Below are 14,971 nucleotides of genomic sequence, written 5' to 3'. Positions count from 1 at the left end.
AAACAAGGCAGAGGAAATTGTAAGTAAAGCTTTTTATCCCAGAGTATTGGAATCAGTGAGGAAGGGCATCATTTAATCTCAAATCTTTATTATTGGTGATGATGGATGAGCATGAAAGAAAACAGCTTTGCTTTCTGATCCCAAGTTGTTTGCAGGAAAGAGATTTAGAGAAAAGTTGTTGGACTTCAAGTATACTTGAATTGGAGATCAGAGAAACACATGAGGTTTTTTGAAATATGCATGTCCTGAAGTTATTATTCAACATAGCATTATACATTAAGAGGCACAATAAATCACGTGTTAAGTAAGAGGGGGGAGGGAAGAAATTTTCCCAGCAGGAAGTATTTTCAAATGTTATATGTCCAGGAAGTATTTGGGGAAACAAAATGTCGTATTATGAAAAAGCTCCAATACAATCAGTGTACAGCAGCTTGCAGGGAATATTATTTATAAGTTAATATATAGAAGAAAACTTGCTGATGAACAGCAAGCAGCTCTTGACTCTTGGCTCAGTTTAGGTTCAGTTATGAAAAATTAAACATTTGTGGCATGATAGTGCATGAAAATCTGAGTTGAAGGTGATACAGATATTTATATCACCAGGCTTTTTAACAGCATTTGAAAACCATCTGAATTTTATATAAACCTGGTTGTAGCCACAAGTTTAACGACCTCTTTTCCTGATACGTGGTCTTTTTTTCATCTCAGATATATTTTCTGACCGTGGCTTTAAACATTTTTTCCTCTCCTCATTGTTCAGGGCTTGAAGCTATTTTAGCTTAAGATGTTTACTTCCAAGTTTAGTATTTTAAAGTATTTTTGAAGTCTTTTTAATATACAGAAAATGGAGAGCGTGTTTGTTTCATGAGGACTTTGGTGTAAGCGTTGCAAATTGAAAGCTTTGTATTGCATGTACGTGCATTTCTTGAAACAGAAGATTTTTTTGAGCTTTTCCATGAAGGATGAGACTCTGCTACAGCTGCAGGATACTAGCTTGTAATGTTCATGGGCAAAGCAGAGTAACCAACAGCCCATAGTGGATCTGAGTACTGAGATTTATTCAGGTACTAACAAGATTAGAGTTTTTGCCCAACTAGACTATCTCACAGGCACTTGCCCTCCCCCTGAGCATTAAGGTCAGTAGCTCTTGGCTTTCCTTCCCAGCAGAGAGGTCACTGCTGGTCTGGGAACACTGGGGATCAAGTCATGTTGGATTGTGGTGTGCTACTGTTTGCAGTTACTGGCCTGGGATATTACAAACCAAGGTCCCTGAGCACCCCCTGCCAGTCATCTCCACACATACCCCTGATCTCCAGGATCTTTCCTCCAGCTGGGATTTTCACCACCTTCTTCCCAGGCCCCTTTCTTCCCTCCAAAGCCAAGTCTTCTTTTCAGGGAGCTCTTCTTTGAGGCCCCTAGCCTCTCATTTTCTCAAATAGTCTATGTGGAGAAACACAATGCATGATCAGCCTCCTAATTGGGGGTTCTGTCTCTGCATTAATTGGAGGAGTTGGGATGTGCAACTCCTTAGTCCCAGTTTTATCAAAATTTATAGCCAGACCATACTGGTTGTTGGTAGACAGCAGCAGTCTTCCCGAGAGTTCAAAAGTTCAGTTTCAGACATTCATGCAGGTAAGACCCAGTTATCAGCTGCCTGCTACTGTTCAAGTTTTGTTGTTTTTTGTTGTGTTTTTTTTTTTTTTTTTCTACACCAGTAATGCACCAAAGATGCCTGAAAATACAAAAAGAAACCATCGCTGCTCTGGGGCTTTGTCCATGGGAAGTGGGCTGAGTCACCATGCTAACTACAAGAAAAACATTCCAGTCTTACAGTGCTCCCTGTACTCATCTCAAATTAACTTCTCCAGGAGGGATAACATTTTAGGCGCATTTGTTGAGGAGGAAAATTGAAGCGGGGAGATGATAAAGACTTACTCAGAGCTAGCACAATAGATTGGTGGCAGAACCAAGGAAAGAGGAAAAGATCTGACCTCAGTCTGGTCTCTTGCAGTACTTAATTGTTGTAGGGGCCTCCAGTCGGTAATGAGTTTAAGACAGCGGAAAGCAGAATTTCTCACGGGGGTGGGGGTTGCGGTGAAGATGTTCATTTCTCTTCCTTTGTTTGAGAGCTGTCTTTGAAGGCATTGTTTTTGCACAGCTGCAGTAGCCTACATTCATTGTGATAATTGTGGGACAATATGTAGAATGGATGATGATTGATACATGAGATAAAGTTGTGTAAGAATATTACTAGAAGATCATATGGAGATAATAAATTATGCAAAGGCAGCTCAAACAAATAAGGTAAGGACAAGTTTTTTGGGGTACAACGTGGGAGATGGTACAACAGATCCAAATAGGGATAAAAATGGGTAAAGGAAACAGCAACTAAAACATTCGCTGGAACAAGTGACATAACAAGACATGAGTTGAATTATTACAGATAGGTAAAGCAGAAAAAATACAGTAGGTAGCTCATGGACAAAAAAGAAACTAATTCTTTATGTTCATGAAGAGCTCTGTACTCCCTATGCACTCTCTCATCTTTTTTTTTCCCATATCAGAAGGAGGTCTAAGTGCACTTTTTTCCTTTGGTAGGAAATCCAGGTGTACAGAAATGGTCTGGATATTTGGGGACCTGGGACCACGAGACACCACAGAGCTCACAGAGCAGTCTAGAAACAGCCAAAGAGGCAGGAAGATGCAACAGTGGAGAGGTTACTGCCTTACAAAATGCAAGTTCCTCTCAGTGTAGAATACAGAGCAGAGAGCAAACAAAGTTTGTTTGGGGTTTGATTTTTTTCTCTCTCTCTTTTTTTTTTTTTTTTTGAGACACCATTTATGCATTTGTTACCATCTCTATGTGAAGGTTTTTGAGAACCAGGTGTTCTCAGATTTCCCAGCTCTTCTGTTCTCGCTGTTAATCAGTTGTACTGTATGGCCTGGGCACTTTGAACTCTCAGCAAATTTGATTTTGAGAGCATTTTGGAAGATTTTATAACAAGGAAGTTAAACAAGTGAAAAATACTGCAATAAACAAAGGCACAGCTGGCTGCTTTAGGAACAAGCAGTGGAAAAGGAAAGTTATAGGCACACCTGTCAAATGTCTAAATTCACCTGTGGTCATGAGCTTCTCCTTTGACAGTAAAGGCAGATCAGCTGCTGACTTAGATGCTGCGATTGCCTCTCCCGATACGAACTGGCTCAGAATTCCGGTTCTAAATACAGCCTCAGTGAGGAGGGTGAAGGGAAAGGTGGCTTTCCTTTCTCAATGTTGTATGCATAATACCATATTGATCTGCACATTTTGTGTTAGTGTTTTCAGTCAACAGAATATTACATCTTAGATCTCAACAATTATTCCATCCTGACTTAACGAGACTGGTATTTCTAAATATCCAGTATCACATCCGTATAGACTATTCTCCTGTGGCATGATGTAATCTTGGGTAGTTTGATCCAAACCTGTTGAAGGCACTGGGAAGCATCAGTTGATTTCAGTGGGTTTTAGAGGATCAGAAATGATATAAGATTTGGACCAGACCGCTAGTGTAACAGAATATTACTGCCTGCAGCAGCAGAGTGTTTTCCCCACTATGCTAAATCTCCTTAAGATATTTAAAGAAATTTGTATAAGAGGTCCAGTTTTCCTTTCCCCTCCTAAAACACTGAAAACATTTCAGTTGCCTATGCTAATAGTTTACAGTATTGTGTTTCAGAAATGCAGGCATCATGAGCTGCATACAGGCACAGAATGTTATGAAACTGATGCATTTTAAGTTGTCGAAGCAGCTTTTGTTCACAGAGTTATGTGTAAAGTTTCATCCCACAGGGAAGGTGTGTGTGAGGTTTTTTTGTTTTGATTTTTTTTTGGTTGGTTATTTTTTTCAAGCGGAGTTATTAGGCCCTGAAAAATGGACTTGCTGATATAATCTGAAATAGTATTTCCTGAAGGGCCATGTTAGGAGTCTAATGAGCCCCATTGTGAGAGTCATTTGTCATTTTATCCCTACAGGCAAATTTGTAAAGGTTAGTGAAGGCTATTTGTCAAAATTAAATACTGCTTAAAATTTTGTTTCCAAAATAAAGTAGTTTGTAAATAGTACTAGTTGTCCTTTTCGGATTATTTTAGTAAAAATAATTTTGAATGGGACATATGGGGAAAAGAGTGTTCAAAGTGAAATTGTTTCTATACTTGCTTAAGTATGAAGGGCTAATTTTCTATATAAATAGTTTCCATGTAGCTTGATAGTCAGTCACTCCAATTCATAAAGCAAATACTGAAACAAAAAAGGGAATGCTAGTTTTCCTTAACTTTGTAATCAGCAAACTCTCCCCCAAAGATGGATCAAATCCTCTTTTTTAATTTATTCAGTATAAATGAATTAAATTGAAACCTGATTAGCTCACAGTTGGGAGAATCTCTCTATAGTGATTTGGAACACTTACTAGAGATTAACCCCAAATCCCAGGCCCTGTATTCTTCTGTATTTTCTAGTGGCATTGTTTGTTCATGGTAAGAGCCTTTCTTTTGGAGGTTGCTGAAATACTTATGTGCCTTTCCCCTATGTTTTAAAAAGCTTATATGTTAATATTATACTCAACAATTCTCCAGTAAGCATGGTCTGAGAAGCAGTTAGTGAGTCAATATTTATGAAGTTGAGTGTATGAGTTACACAAAAGTATTATATTCCTCTACTGCTTAGTAGTGGAATTGTAAAGTAGTAATTCCATTAGCTTGATGTCAAAGCTATGCCTGCTTCTTTTCTGCTAAAGACAAAAGCCCTTGTGAAAGTGCTTGCTCATTATCGAGAAACAATAGGATACTACTATGCAGTTGAGTATGAAAAGTTTTAGTCTTACATCAACAATATGTTAATGATAAGCATAACAGCAGCCTGTTGACATACTGAATTCTTTAGAATAATTATTATGTCAAATGTTTTTAGAACTTTTACAGACAAGTCTCTTTTTTTAAGTCCAGATCGTAGCCAAAAGGTGGCAGTATTCTATTCAATATTCATTTGCAAAAGAGTATAAAAATGCATGTATTTATTGACACTTTGCTTCTAATATCAGATCAAACTGGATGATTGTATCCTGAAAATGATGTAGGTTTATGAAAAAGACTTATTTAGGATGAAATTAGAAATGAAGTTTCTCTATTCTACCTGAAAGCTTGCAAAAAGTAGTCTGTTACATAAATTTTAAATATTAGATGGGTAGCATATCAAATGATATCTGCATGGTCACTAGATAATAACTTTAGGATCTGGGTGTTTTTATGGAGTGCTTAAGAGCGTCAGAACATTTTCTCTAGGTGTTGGCAGAGTTAACTCATTGTACCTTCAGAAAGAAATTAATCTCCTTATGTTTTTAATATGAGCCAAAACTGCTGCGTTAAAAGCAATTTGTTTTATACACCCTAGAGATATTTTATTTTTTATGAAGTATGGCCTTTTTTGTGCTGACACAACAATAAGTTGAAGAATTGTTGAAATACTGTTTTTCATGCTTGCCACATTTTTTAGCTATACACCAATGGTTTCTCTCAGAATACTTTGAGATAAAAGTTTAAATATTAGTGGGAGAGAATGCTTGCAAGTGCAATTATGTTCAAGCAAATGTTTATGTAAATTTTGATGCATAGTTATGTCAGGTGTAAATATGAAATTCTTGTAGTTACAGAATGTTTAAGTTCAATGCAGTAAATAAGTATTTTATGTTATTAAATACTTTAAAAATCACTTCTTTTTATAGCCTTTTAGAAAATCTTAAAGAATCAAAGACCTATGCCCCAAATATTGGCCAGTCTATTTTCCTTTTAATATATTTCATTCTTTTCGGTGCTGAAAAGTTTTGATAAACATCGTACGTGGGATAGAGCACAACTTGGTTCAGAGGGCAGGACCTGGGTACTGCTTTTTAATATGCTCCCATGTTCACTTTCCCATAGAGTGTAATTCACACCTATCTATCTTTTGTTATGTCAAGCAAAACACAGTACAGTTCCCAAGGGAACTGCAATTAATAGGCCTTGAGAGTCATCACTGACTTCTCTCTGTTTTGCCACTTTATTTTCTGGAATAGCCCGCTTGCTACATCTCTAAGGGCTGTTTCTGCTAAAAAGGACAAGAGACACATGTTTGTTCAAGGATCATTTTGGTGTTCTCACATTGACAAGAAAGTGATGTGAAATTTAATTATTTGTTTAATCAAATGAGGCAGAGCATTGTATCTCTAGCACAAATTCAGGAACCAGCATGAAGGTAAATAGGATGAAGGTTATCAGGTAAATATAGTGAGATGCCCCAGATACAACTAAGAGACTGTTCAGAAGACCAAAATGGATGATGTTAGTTTTTGATGAATAACTCTTTTTAACAACAACAAAAAAAAAGGTCCTAAGGAAGTGCAAGTGTGTAAATGCTGACTTTGCTAATAATGTTTCCTGCTGGGCTCCAGTGTTTGTGATCCATCTGCTTCTAGAGTCTATTCCCAAAGTGTATCTTAGAAAAACTTACTTATACAGAAAGGCCTAGAAATTTCCTGACGTTATTCTGGGAACTACTCCAGGGGATAGTGAAAACTCTGGACATATTCTTGTATAGGGATATCAAAAAGAACCATTGCTTGGGGCAGTGTGTTCCCAAGGTATTTAATATATCCCTGGAGCGGGGACTAAGTCTTCTTGGTGTGTACATCACGTTTTAAGGAAATACGGTCAGGAAGCACAACATGACTACAGCAATAATATATTTATATTACATTTAAAATACTGTGAGAGCATCTAAATCTAAAAGCAGTGTCATACACTTTAAATAAAATGTAATTGTCATAGCTGTCATCATGTGGGTTAAAGATACTTCATGCATGTGCAGTTACAGAAGAGAGAGCGAGTGATGGTGACAGTTTTCTTTCTGTATTTGAACTAGGGGGGTTTTATGCATTCAGGTGTTACTCTTTACGGTAAACTTCTTTGTGATCATATTTATGTAGAGCATTAGGTTGAAGTTCTGTCTGCTTTGAGAAGGATATGCTCTGTGTTGGGTTTGTGTGGCAAGGTTTTGGTAGCAGGGGAGCTACCGGGGTGGCTTCTGTGAGAAGATGCCAGAAGCTTCCCCCATGTCCAGTAGAGCCAGTGCCAGCCACCTCCAAGATGGACCCACCTCTGGCCAAGGCTGAGCCCATCAGTGATGGTGGAAGTGCCTCTGGGATAAGGTATTTAAAGAAGAGGAAAAAAACCTGCACAACTACAACTGAAGAGAGGAGTGATAATATGTGAGAAAGACAACTCTGCAGACACCAAGGTCAGAGAAGGAGGAGGGGCAGGAGGTGCTCCAGGCACCAGAGCAGAGATTCCCCTGCAGCCCATGGAGGTCATGGTGGAGCAGAGATCCACCTGCAGCCCATGGAGGACCCCACACCAGAGCAGGTGGATGCCCGAAGGAGGCTGTGACCCTGTGGAGAGCCCACACTGGAGCAGGCTCCTGGCAGGACCTGTGGACCCGTGGAGAGAGGAGCCCAGGCTGGAGCAGGTTTGCTGGTAGGACTTGTGACCTGATGAGGGACCCACGCTGGAGCAGTCTGTTCCTGAAGAACTGCACCCCATGCTTGAGCAGTTCATGAAGAACTGGAGTCCATGGGAAGGGCTAATGTTGGAGAAGTTTGTGGAGGACTGCCTCCTGTGAGAGAGACCCCACACTGGATCAGAGGAAGAGTGTGAGGAGTCCTTCCCCTGAGGAAAAAGAAGCAGCAGAAACAAGATGTGATGAACTGACCACACCTCCATTCCCCATCCCCTGTGCTGCTCAGAAGGATGAGGCAGGGAAAATTGCAAGTGAAGTTGAGCCCAGAGAGAAGGGAGGAGTGGGAAAGTGTTTTGAGATTTAGTTTTTATTTCTCATTATCATACTCTGATTTCATTGGTAATAAATTAATTTTCCCCAGGTTGAGTCTGGTTTTTGTCTGTGACAGTAACTGTTGAGTGGTCTCTCTGTGTCCTTATCTCAATCCACGAGCTCTTCATTGTTTTCTCTCCCCTGCCCAGCTGAGGAGGAGAGTAATAGGGCAGCTTTGGTGGGCACCTGGTGTCCAGCCAGGGTCAACCCACCACAAGCTCCCTGAACAAAGCATGGCAAGTGGGGGAAGGATTTGGAAGGTTTTCACATTAATGTGTGGGAGGTTTGCATCTGCTGGATGCATCTGTGCTCTGTACCATATATTTAGTGCTGTGGATGGCCTGTGCCTTTGCACTTGTTTCTAGGGGCTGCAACCTCTGCTCTTTAGAGAAGCTGTGGTTTCATCTTGAGCTTCTTCTGCCTTTGCCAACACCCTCTGTTTTGTCTTGATGCCAAATGCAGGAGTAGGCGGAAGGGGGGAGGCTGTGCATATGTACATGTGCTGCGCCACAGAGTCCTCATCGGGTGAGACAACACTCCTGCAGCCCTAGTGACTTATCCTTATGTCTTGACAGTACTTCAATAAAAATATAACTGGCTGGCAAATTTTGTCCTCTGTGTTCCTTCAAGAAAAGCTTGCGGGGTGCAATACATCAGCAGTTATTACTTAGATGCTACAGTGCTGATTTTTACATGTCCATAATAATTGTGAAAATTGATGAGATAGTTGCTCTCCCACTTGTCATGAATTCCCTTTTTTTTGGTGTTGTTTCTGTAGTAGATCTTTTAGTAGCTAGCTTCCCAGCAATGTTTCCAAGATTCAGTTTTGATCAAACATACTTGTTCTACTTTCAAAAAATGTAATGAACATTTAAGTGATGAGCAAAACTCGCCAAAAAATAGTTCATTACATTTGTATGCCTCTAATCAGGGATGCTTTGGGGGCATAAAGGCAGGGCAGGAGGTAGGTTCTAGGAAATTTTGTGTTTCTTAGGGGTTTTAATATTCTTTAACTCGGGCATCAAATGCATATCAGTCTACAAGGGAAATCTAATTCATATAAAAGTGTGCCGAGCTCTCTTGAAAGTCATAGGGAGCCTTCCCAGGGACTGAAATGAATAAACTGCTGGAAAACAATATTATTTATTCTGTAGCACTGGTATTTTCCGCTCCCATTTCTCTAAGCTCACAGAGCTTGAAGAATTAAATTTGGTGAACTTAATATATCTCTTTCTGTAGAGGCTTTGAGTGCCTTGTTTTAGGTGCTGCTTATTATGTGGTATGCATTACTATAGTTTTTTACTTTTCCATTTTTCTACCTAAAATTTAGAATACTTTCAGGGCAATTTTCTATTTTAGGAGAAATTCCTAATTCATAAACTTCAGTAACAGTGTACAAGGGATAAACATGTTGTTCTATCCATCCCATTCTTCCTTCAGGTATGGATAGGGAGGACTTGAAGGAGGATTTTCAAATGTAGAAGGTTATTTCTTGCCAGAGCTTTGAACTGACATGCGGTTGTGGAGCCCTTTGCAGAGGGCTTCACTGGATTGGAGCATTTGAAAGAGTGGAAATGGTGGGGTAGTGAGACAGGTGCACTGTTAAAACATAGAGCCACCTCTTTTTGCCTCCTGTGAGCGTGATTTGGTAAATCCTTAGTTTAACTGCTCAGAGGAATAGTTGTTCTTGTGTTCAACAGCCATTACTTCATGTGTAGCAATTTCTGGGATGAGTTTTTAACCCAGTTCACTGAGGAACTAAGGCTTCTGCAATCATGCCAAGGGTACCTCGGTTAGTCCCTTTGTAACAGTTGTTTAGCCTGGAGGTCAGTTCAGTAAAGTTTAAAAATAGGGTAGAGATCCCAGAAGGAAGATCCTCTGCAGTAGTTCCAGAGACCAAAGACAGCCCCTGAACCCTTGTTCATCTACAAGAGGATGAGAGAGTTGATTTTCATCTGGATTTCCTGGCAGCCAAGCAGATGAACCTTTACATGTTAGTCACCCTGTCAGGTATGTATCTAGCTGCCAGGTATGGAGCATTATGTCTCTTGTCCAACACAAAACAAATACAAGTAGGTAAGAAGATCTTCAAGATACAGTTGTAAAACATGAGTGTGTTGGGGGGTGGGAGCGGGCTGTTAGTGTTACAGTTCAGCCACGAGGCTGGAAGACAAAACCATTTTTTTCAAGAAATATTTGATTGCTGCTAATCAAATGTGTAACAAACCTTAAACAATATAATTTAATAATAATTGCTATCTAATGTATTCTACAGGTGAAAATATCACACAAGTTAAAGAAATACAACATCAAATAACTTAGTACTTTTGGAAAATTGCGGACAGTTTTGTGCACTTCTGTGCTGAGTCTCACAGTCATCCTAAATTTACCTGAAATTACTACAAATTCTACTCAATATAGTAGAACTTCAAATTGCTGGAAATCTTCAGGGAAAACTATGTTTCCTAGAAAGCCAAGACACATCCATATGGTTGATGAACCTTAAAATTTCTTATTTGATCTTTCTGGCAACGAGCCTATAATCAGTCTCTAACAAGACCTTTCTATATATCAAACTTCAGGAACTGCTGAAATAATGAAAAATGTAAAGGCAGAAATTAACTTGTTCATACTTCTTTTCCCATGGTGGTGAAGTAAAGATCTTAGTACGTGACTGAGGTGAAAGGTGTGGGTAGTGCTGCTTGAAATCACGACTCTAAGGGCCTGGCTCTTCTACATTGAGGTCAAGTTTGTAGCAGAATGGCATTCTCTACTGCCTTAAAAGGATGCGTATGTTGCTAATGCAGCCCCTTGGAGGTAAGATTAGTTACTCAGGAAAATACTTGTCTTCCCATTGGCAAAATACGTGCAGGAATCACAGCTGTTACACCAAGTACTGAAGATGTCTTCAATAGCTGTATACTCTGAGCTCAAATAAAAACTAGCTCTAGCTATTGCTATTGCAGAAGTTAAAATTTCATTTCATCTCTTTATGTTGCTCTACAGGATATAGATTTTGAAACTTTCAACTGTATATGTAGGTACAAAATGTAATGATATCCCTTAATGAAAATATTCAATGTGATGTACACAAGATTGACATAGAGGGAATATCTGTTTTTCATAGAGAACTCAATAAGATGACTGGCTGCCTGTCTTGATACCAAAAGCTCATATGAAACAGGCCGAAGCAGAACGTTTGCAGATATTTGGGTTCCAGAATATAAAATACATCTTAGTTTGCAAACTGCAAAACACTAATAAGCTGTCTTATAAAGTGTAAGAAGTAAGAGATGTTTCAAGATGCTGCCTTATGAACAACAACATGCCACCTCAGTCCACTAAAATGAAATTCACTCTTCCAGTTTTTAATCATAGAGTTCAAGTTAGCTTGAAATCCAGTTCAACATATTGATATTTCAGATTTCACTAATGGCACAGTATATTTTTCTATTTTCGTTATTTATACTGACATTAGGAGAGGTTTTTAGGCTCTGGATCAAAATACTGCTGAAACAGTAGATGGTTCATTCATTTTAATGGAACTACTCGCTGAACAAGTGTGAACAAGACTGGTTAATGTGCACTTCACTCTGTGGGCTCAAGTGTGATAGTTTTCATTGACAAAAAAAAAAATATGCCAAGGAACATCCTTCTGTTTCTGCAGATCTTTATAACAGTGTTGCAAAAGAGGAGTAGCTAACTTCAAGATATGTTTATTGAGGATTAAAATGTCCCTGATTTATTTCAAATAATGTAAAAAAGGAATTTTCTCATAGATTGAGGGAAGAGAGCACACACACACAAAAATTTCCTACCATAAGTACCTTTTTACTCACATTTTTTATTTTTTGTGCCAACTGCATATATGTAGGAGCAACTCTGATCATGCCAGGAGGTATAAAACTAGCACCAAACTTTTGAAAGAGTTTTTCATCATGTGTGTGATTGATTGATCACCTTTTGCTTTAATGTTCCTTATATAGCATTTTGCCATTGAAAGCAAACATATACATAGAAATGCAGTTCGACAAATACGGATTTATTTCAACAATCTAAACTGTTGATTTAGAAATCCACAGTTGTTCTTGTAGAAAAGCAGAAATATTTGTATAGGAAGCACTTGCCAGCATTTCACAAAACCTTTCAGAGCTCAGAAATAATGCAGTAGGTCTAACACCCTATAAAACTTTGAGCATCTCACCTTCTAGAGGACACCAGCTTGTTGGTCATGGATTAGAGCAGGCATCTACAGAGCCTGCCCAAAGTCAATAGTAGAAACAAGCATCCTACAGTTTAATTTTCTCGGTAATTTTGGAAGGTCTTTGCTCATCACACATATTTTGAAGTCGCATGTTTCTTATTTTCAGGCCAGCATATATCCTGGCTTTTCCAAAGCAGCATTAATACTTGTTCTCAGTGGTTGCAGGAGAGTGATTTTGAACTTAGGGTAAATTGTAAAACACCTCTTGCTTGCTTCAAGCACAACTTAAATGCACCTTACCTGCAGAAATATAGGAGAGTAATCCTGGATCAGATTTCATCTTGTGCATCCTTTCTGAGTTCTAAGTGCTCTAATCACTATTTTCAAGGTTGTTGGTATTATCATCATGGTGGTTTTTAGCAGTGAAAGGACACCAGAAGACTGAATTTCAGCAAGGCCTCAGGACCTGAAATTGAGAAGCAGTGGTCTGCTCTGAGACCCACTTTAATTTGCCTCAGCATCTTGAGTTTGACAGCTTCAGTCTAACTTCGCTCAAGAGAGAGATTTTTAGACACACTTTTTCTGATGTTATCATTGAGCCAGGAGGTGAAGAAATTAATTCCAGGCATATTTGTATTAAAGCAACTTTCACTGTAGCTTGGGTAATTGCTTCAGTAGGACAAAAGGCCAAAAGACTGATCAGCTGCCCCCATGCACTAGTCCTTCAGACCTTTCTGGACAACAATAAGAGTTTTGCCTTTAAACTGAAGGAAGTAGTTCTTAGCAGCATCTATTTAGAATTGCTCATGACACAGAATGATAAAACTTCTCTAAATAAATAGTAGATTGAGTAATTTGATTCACTGAAGTGCAGAGAATGCAGGTAAGAGTTGTTTTAAACATGACTGGGTAACTGAAAACAAAGGCGACATGCAGCTAGCTGGCTGAAATGGCAGCTTTCAATTCACTTTGCAAGTAAAATTACCTAAATTTCCCCTTTGTTTTAATCTGCATTTCATTTTGCGTTGTATTGTTCCGAGGAGGCATCATTAATCTTCCCCGTTATTCTGCTTTCATCCCTGTGTCCCCTGTGGCTTGGGGCAGCAGATCTGAATTCTTTTGGAAGTTCCTGATGTCGGTACATCTGTGCAGGACTGTGACTAGAAAGAGAAAAATCTGTGATGATGCCATGAGTTGTCCCTAAGAGAAAAATTCACAAAACCAAGCAGTTCTCTGGGGCTTTAGGCTGCAAGTCCCATAAAACAGTTTGCCAAATGCACATAGCAAAACTGGAATCTTTAGTGAATTTTCTTCAGCTGCACTGAAAAAAAAAAAAAAAAAATCTTTTTAATGGTCCTATAGGCAACATGGATGGAAAGATTCATTGCAATGTACTGTAACTAAGTCTCCATATCATGTAAACTTTTTTTACATGGGTAGTTAAACATCATTGTCAGAAGTCTGGCATGGTTCACAAGCAGAATTCCTTCTGTTGTCTGCTCATCAGTTCCTAGCTCTTCTGAGGTGCTGCCAGGAGAGAAGGAAATTACTTGTAGTCTGTACAAAAGCACATTGGCCCCGGCACGTGGCCCACGCCGGCAGCCGTGGGAGAAGGACACCAGTACAGGGGGATGGAGTTGCTTGGGTAGAGCTCCTCTGTCCTCTTCTCAGTGATAGTTCTGTGTCTTCACGCAGCTTTCTGTCAAGCTTTGAAATCAAACCAAGTTTTTGAAGTTGAGAGGTAGCTCAACTCAGAAGGATACGGCTGTGGTTAACTTGTGAAGAATCTCTTAAAACCTGCTGGTGAAATCTTGATGATATTGCAGCAGACGGGCAGGTTTGAAGGCAGGTTACCACTGACTTGAGCAGCATTAGACTTTCACCTTGGGGGCCTATACTTGGCCTATAATTAAAAGTTTCCAGATATTTTCAAATGTTTATAAATATGTAAATGGTGAGTGTCATGAGGATGGAGCCAGGCTCTTCTCGGTGACAACCAATGATAGGACAAGGGACAAATGGGTACAAACTGGAACACAGGAGGTTCCACTTAAATATGAGAAGAAACTTCTTCACAGTGAGGGTGACAGAGCCTGGAACAGGCTGCCCAGATGGGTTGTGGAGTCTCCTACTCTGGAGACATTCAAAACCTGCCTGGACACATTCCTGTGTAACCTCATCTACATGTTCCTGCTCCAGCAGGGGGATTGGACTAGATGATCTTTCAAGGTCCCTTCCAATCCCTAACATTCTGTGATTCTGTGATGTTGAAAATGTGAAGTGGCCATTAACTTCTGTAGGACTTTGGATATTCACACTTCAAAAGATAATTTTTTCATCTGCTAACTTAAATAAGAATTTAAGAGCCATTTTAGACTGTTAAACTTGATCTTTCATGTACTCCATTATTTTAAGGAAAGCAGTAATACCTGTCCTACCTCTAGCTACTACTAATGTGAGCACCTAGAAACCCCACAGCATTGTGTAGCCACCTAAAAATTTTCTAAAAGGGCAAATGTTCTCTCTTGTTTACCAATGAGTAGTCAGCTGGGATTTTCTTTTGTGCATGCCAAGGTATTCCCTGCTTTTGCTCTTTGGCATTGCCATCAATAAAAAGCTGAATATAAAATCTTAGTAAAAATCAGAACTGATCTATGAATATGGCATTCAACAGGTTTTTTTACCTTTTTTTAAGAGAGAGGTGATATTTGTTTAACATAATCCTTATGTATTATGGCTCTGTGGCTGTACATACCAGTGAATGTTTGAGTCTTTTTCCAATTAACTACATGATCATACTTTTAGCTTTTGTGATCCCAGAATCTTAACACCACCTCCCAGCCAGTGACCCTGTAATGAATGTTGC

Source organism: Streptopelia decaocto (assembly GCF_964273445.1).
Source record: "Streptopelia decaocto genome assembly, chromosome: 2".
NCBI classification, from domain to species: domain Eukaryota; kingdom Metazoa; phylum Chordata; class Aves; order Columbiformes; family Columbidae; genus Streptopelia; species Streptopelia decaocto.
This window is presented reverse-complemented; position numbering follows the sequence as displayed.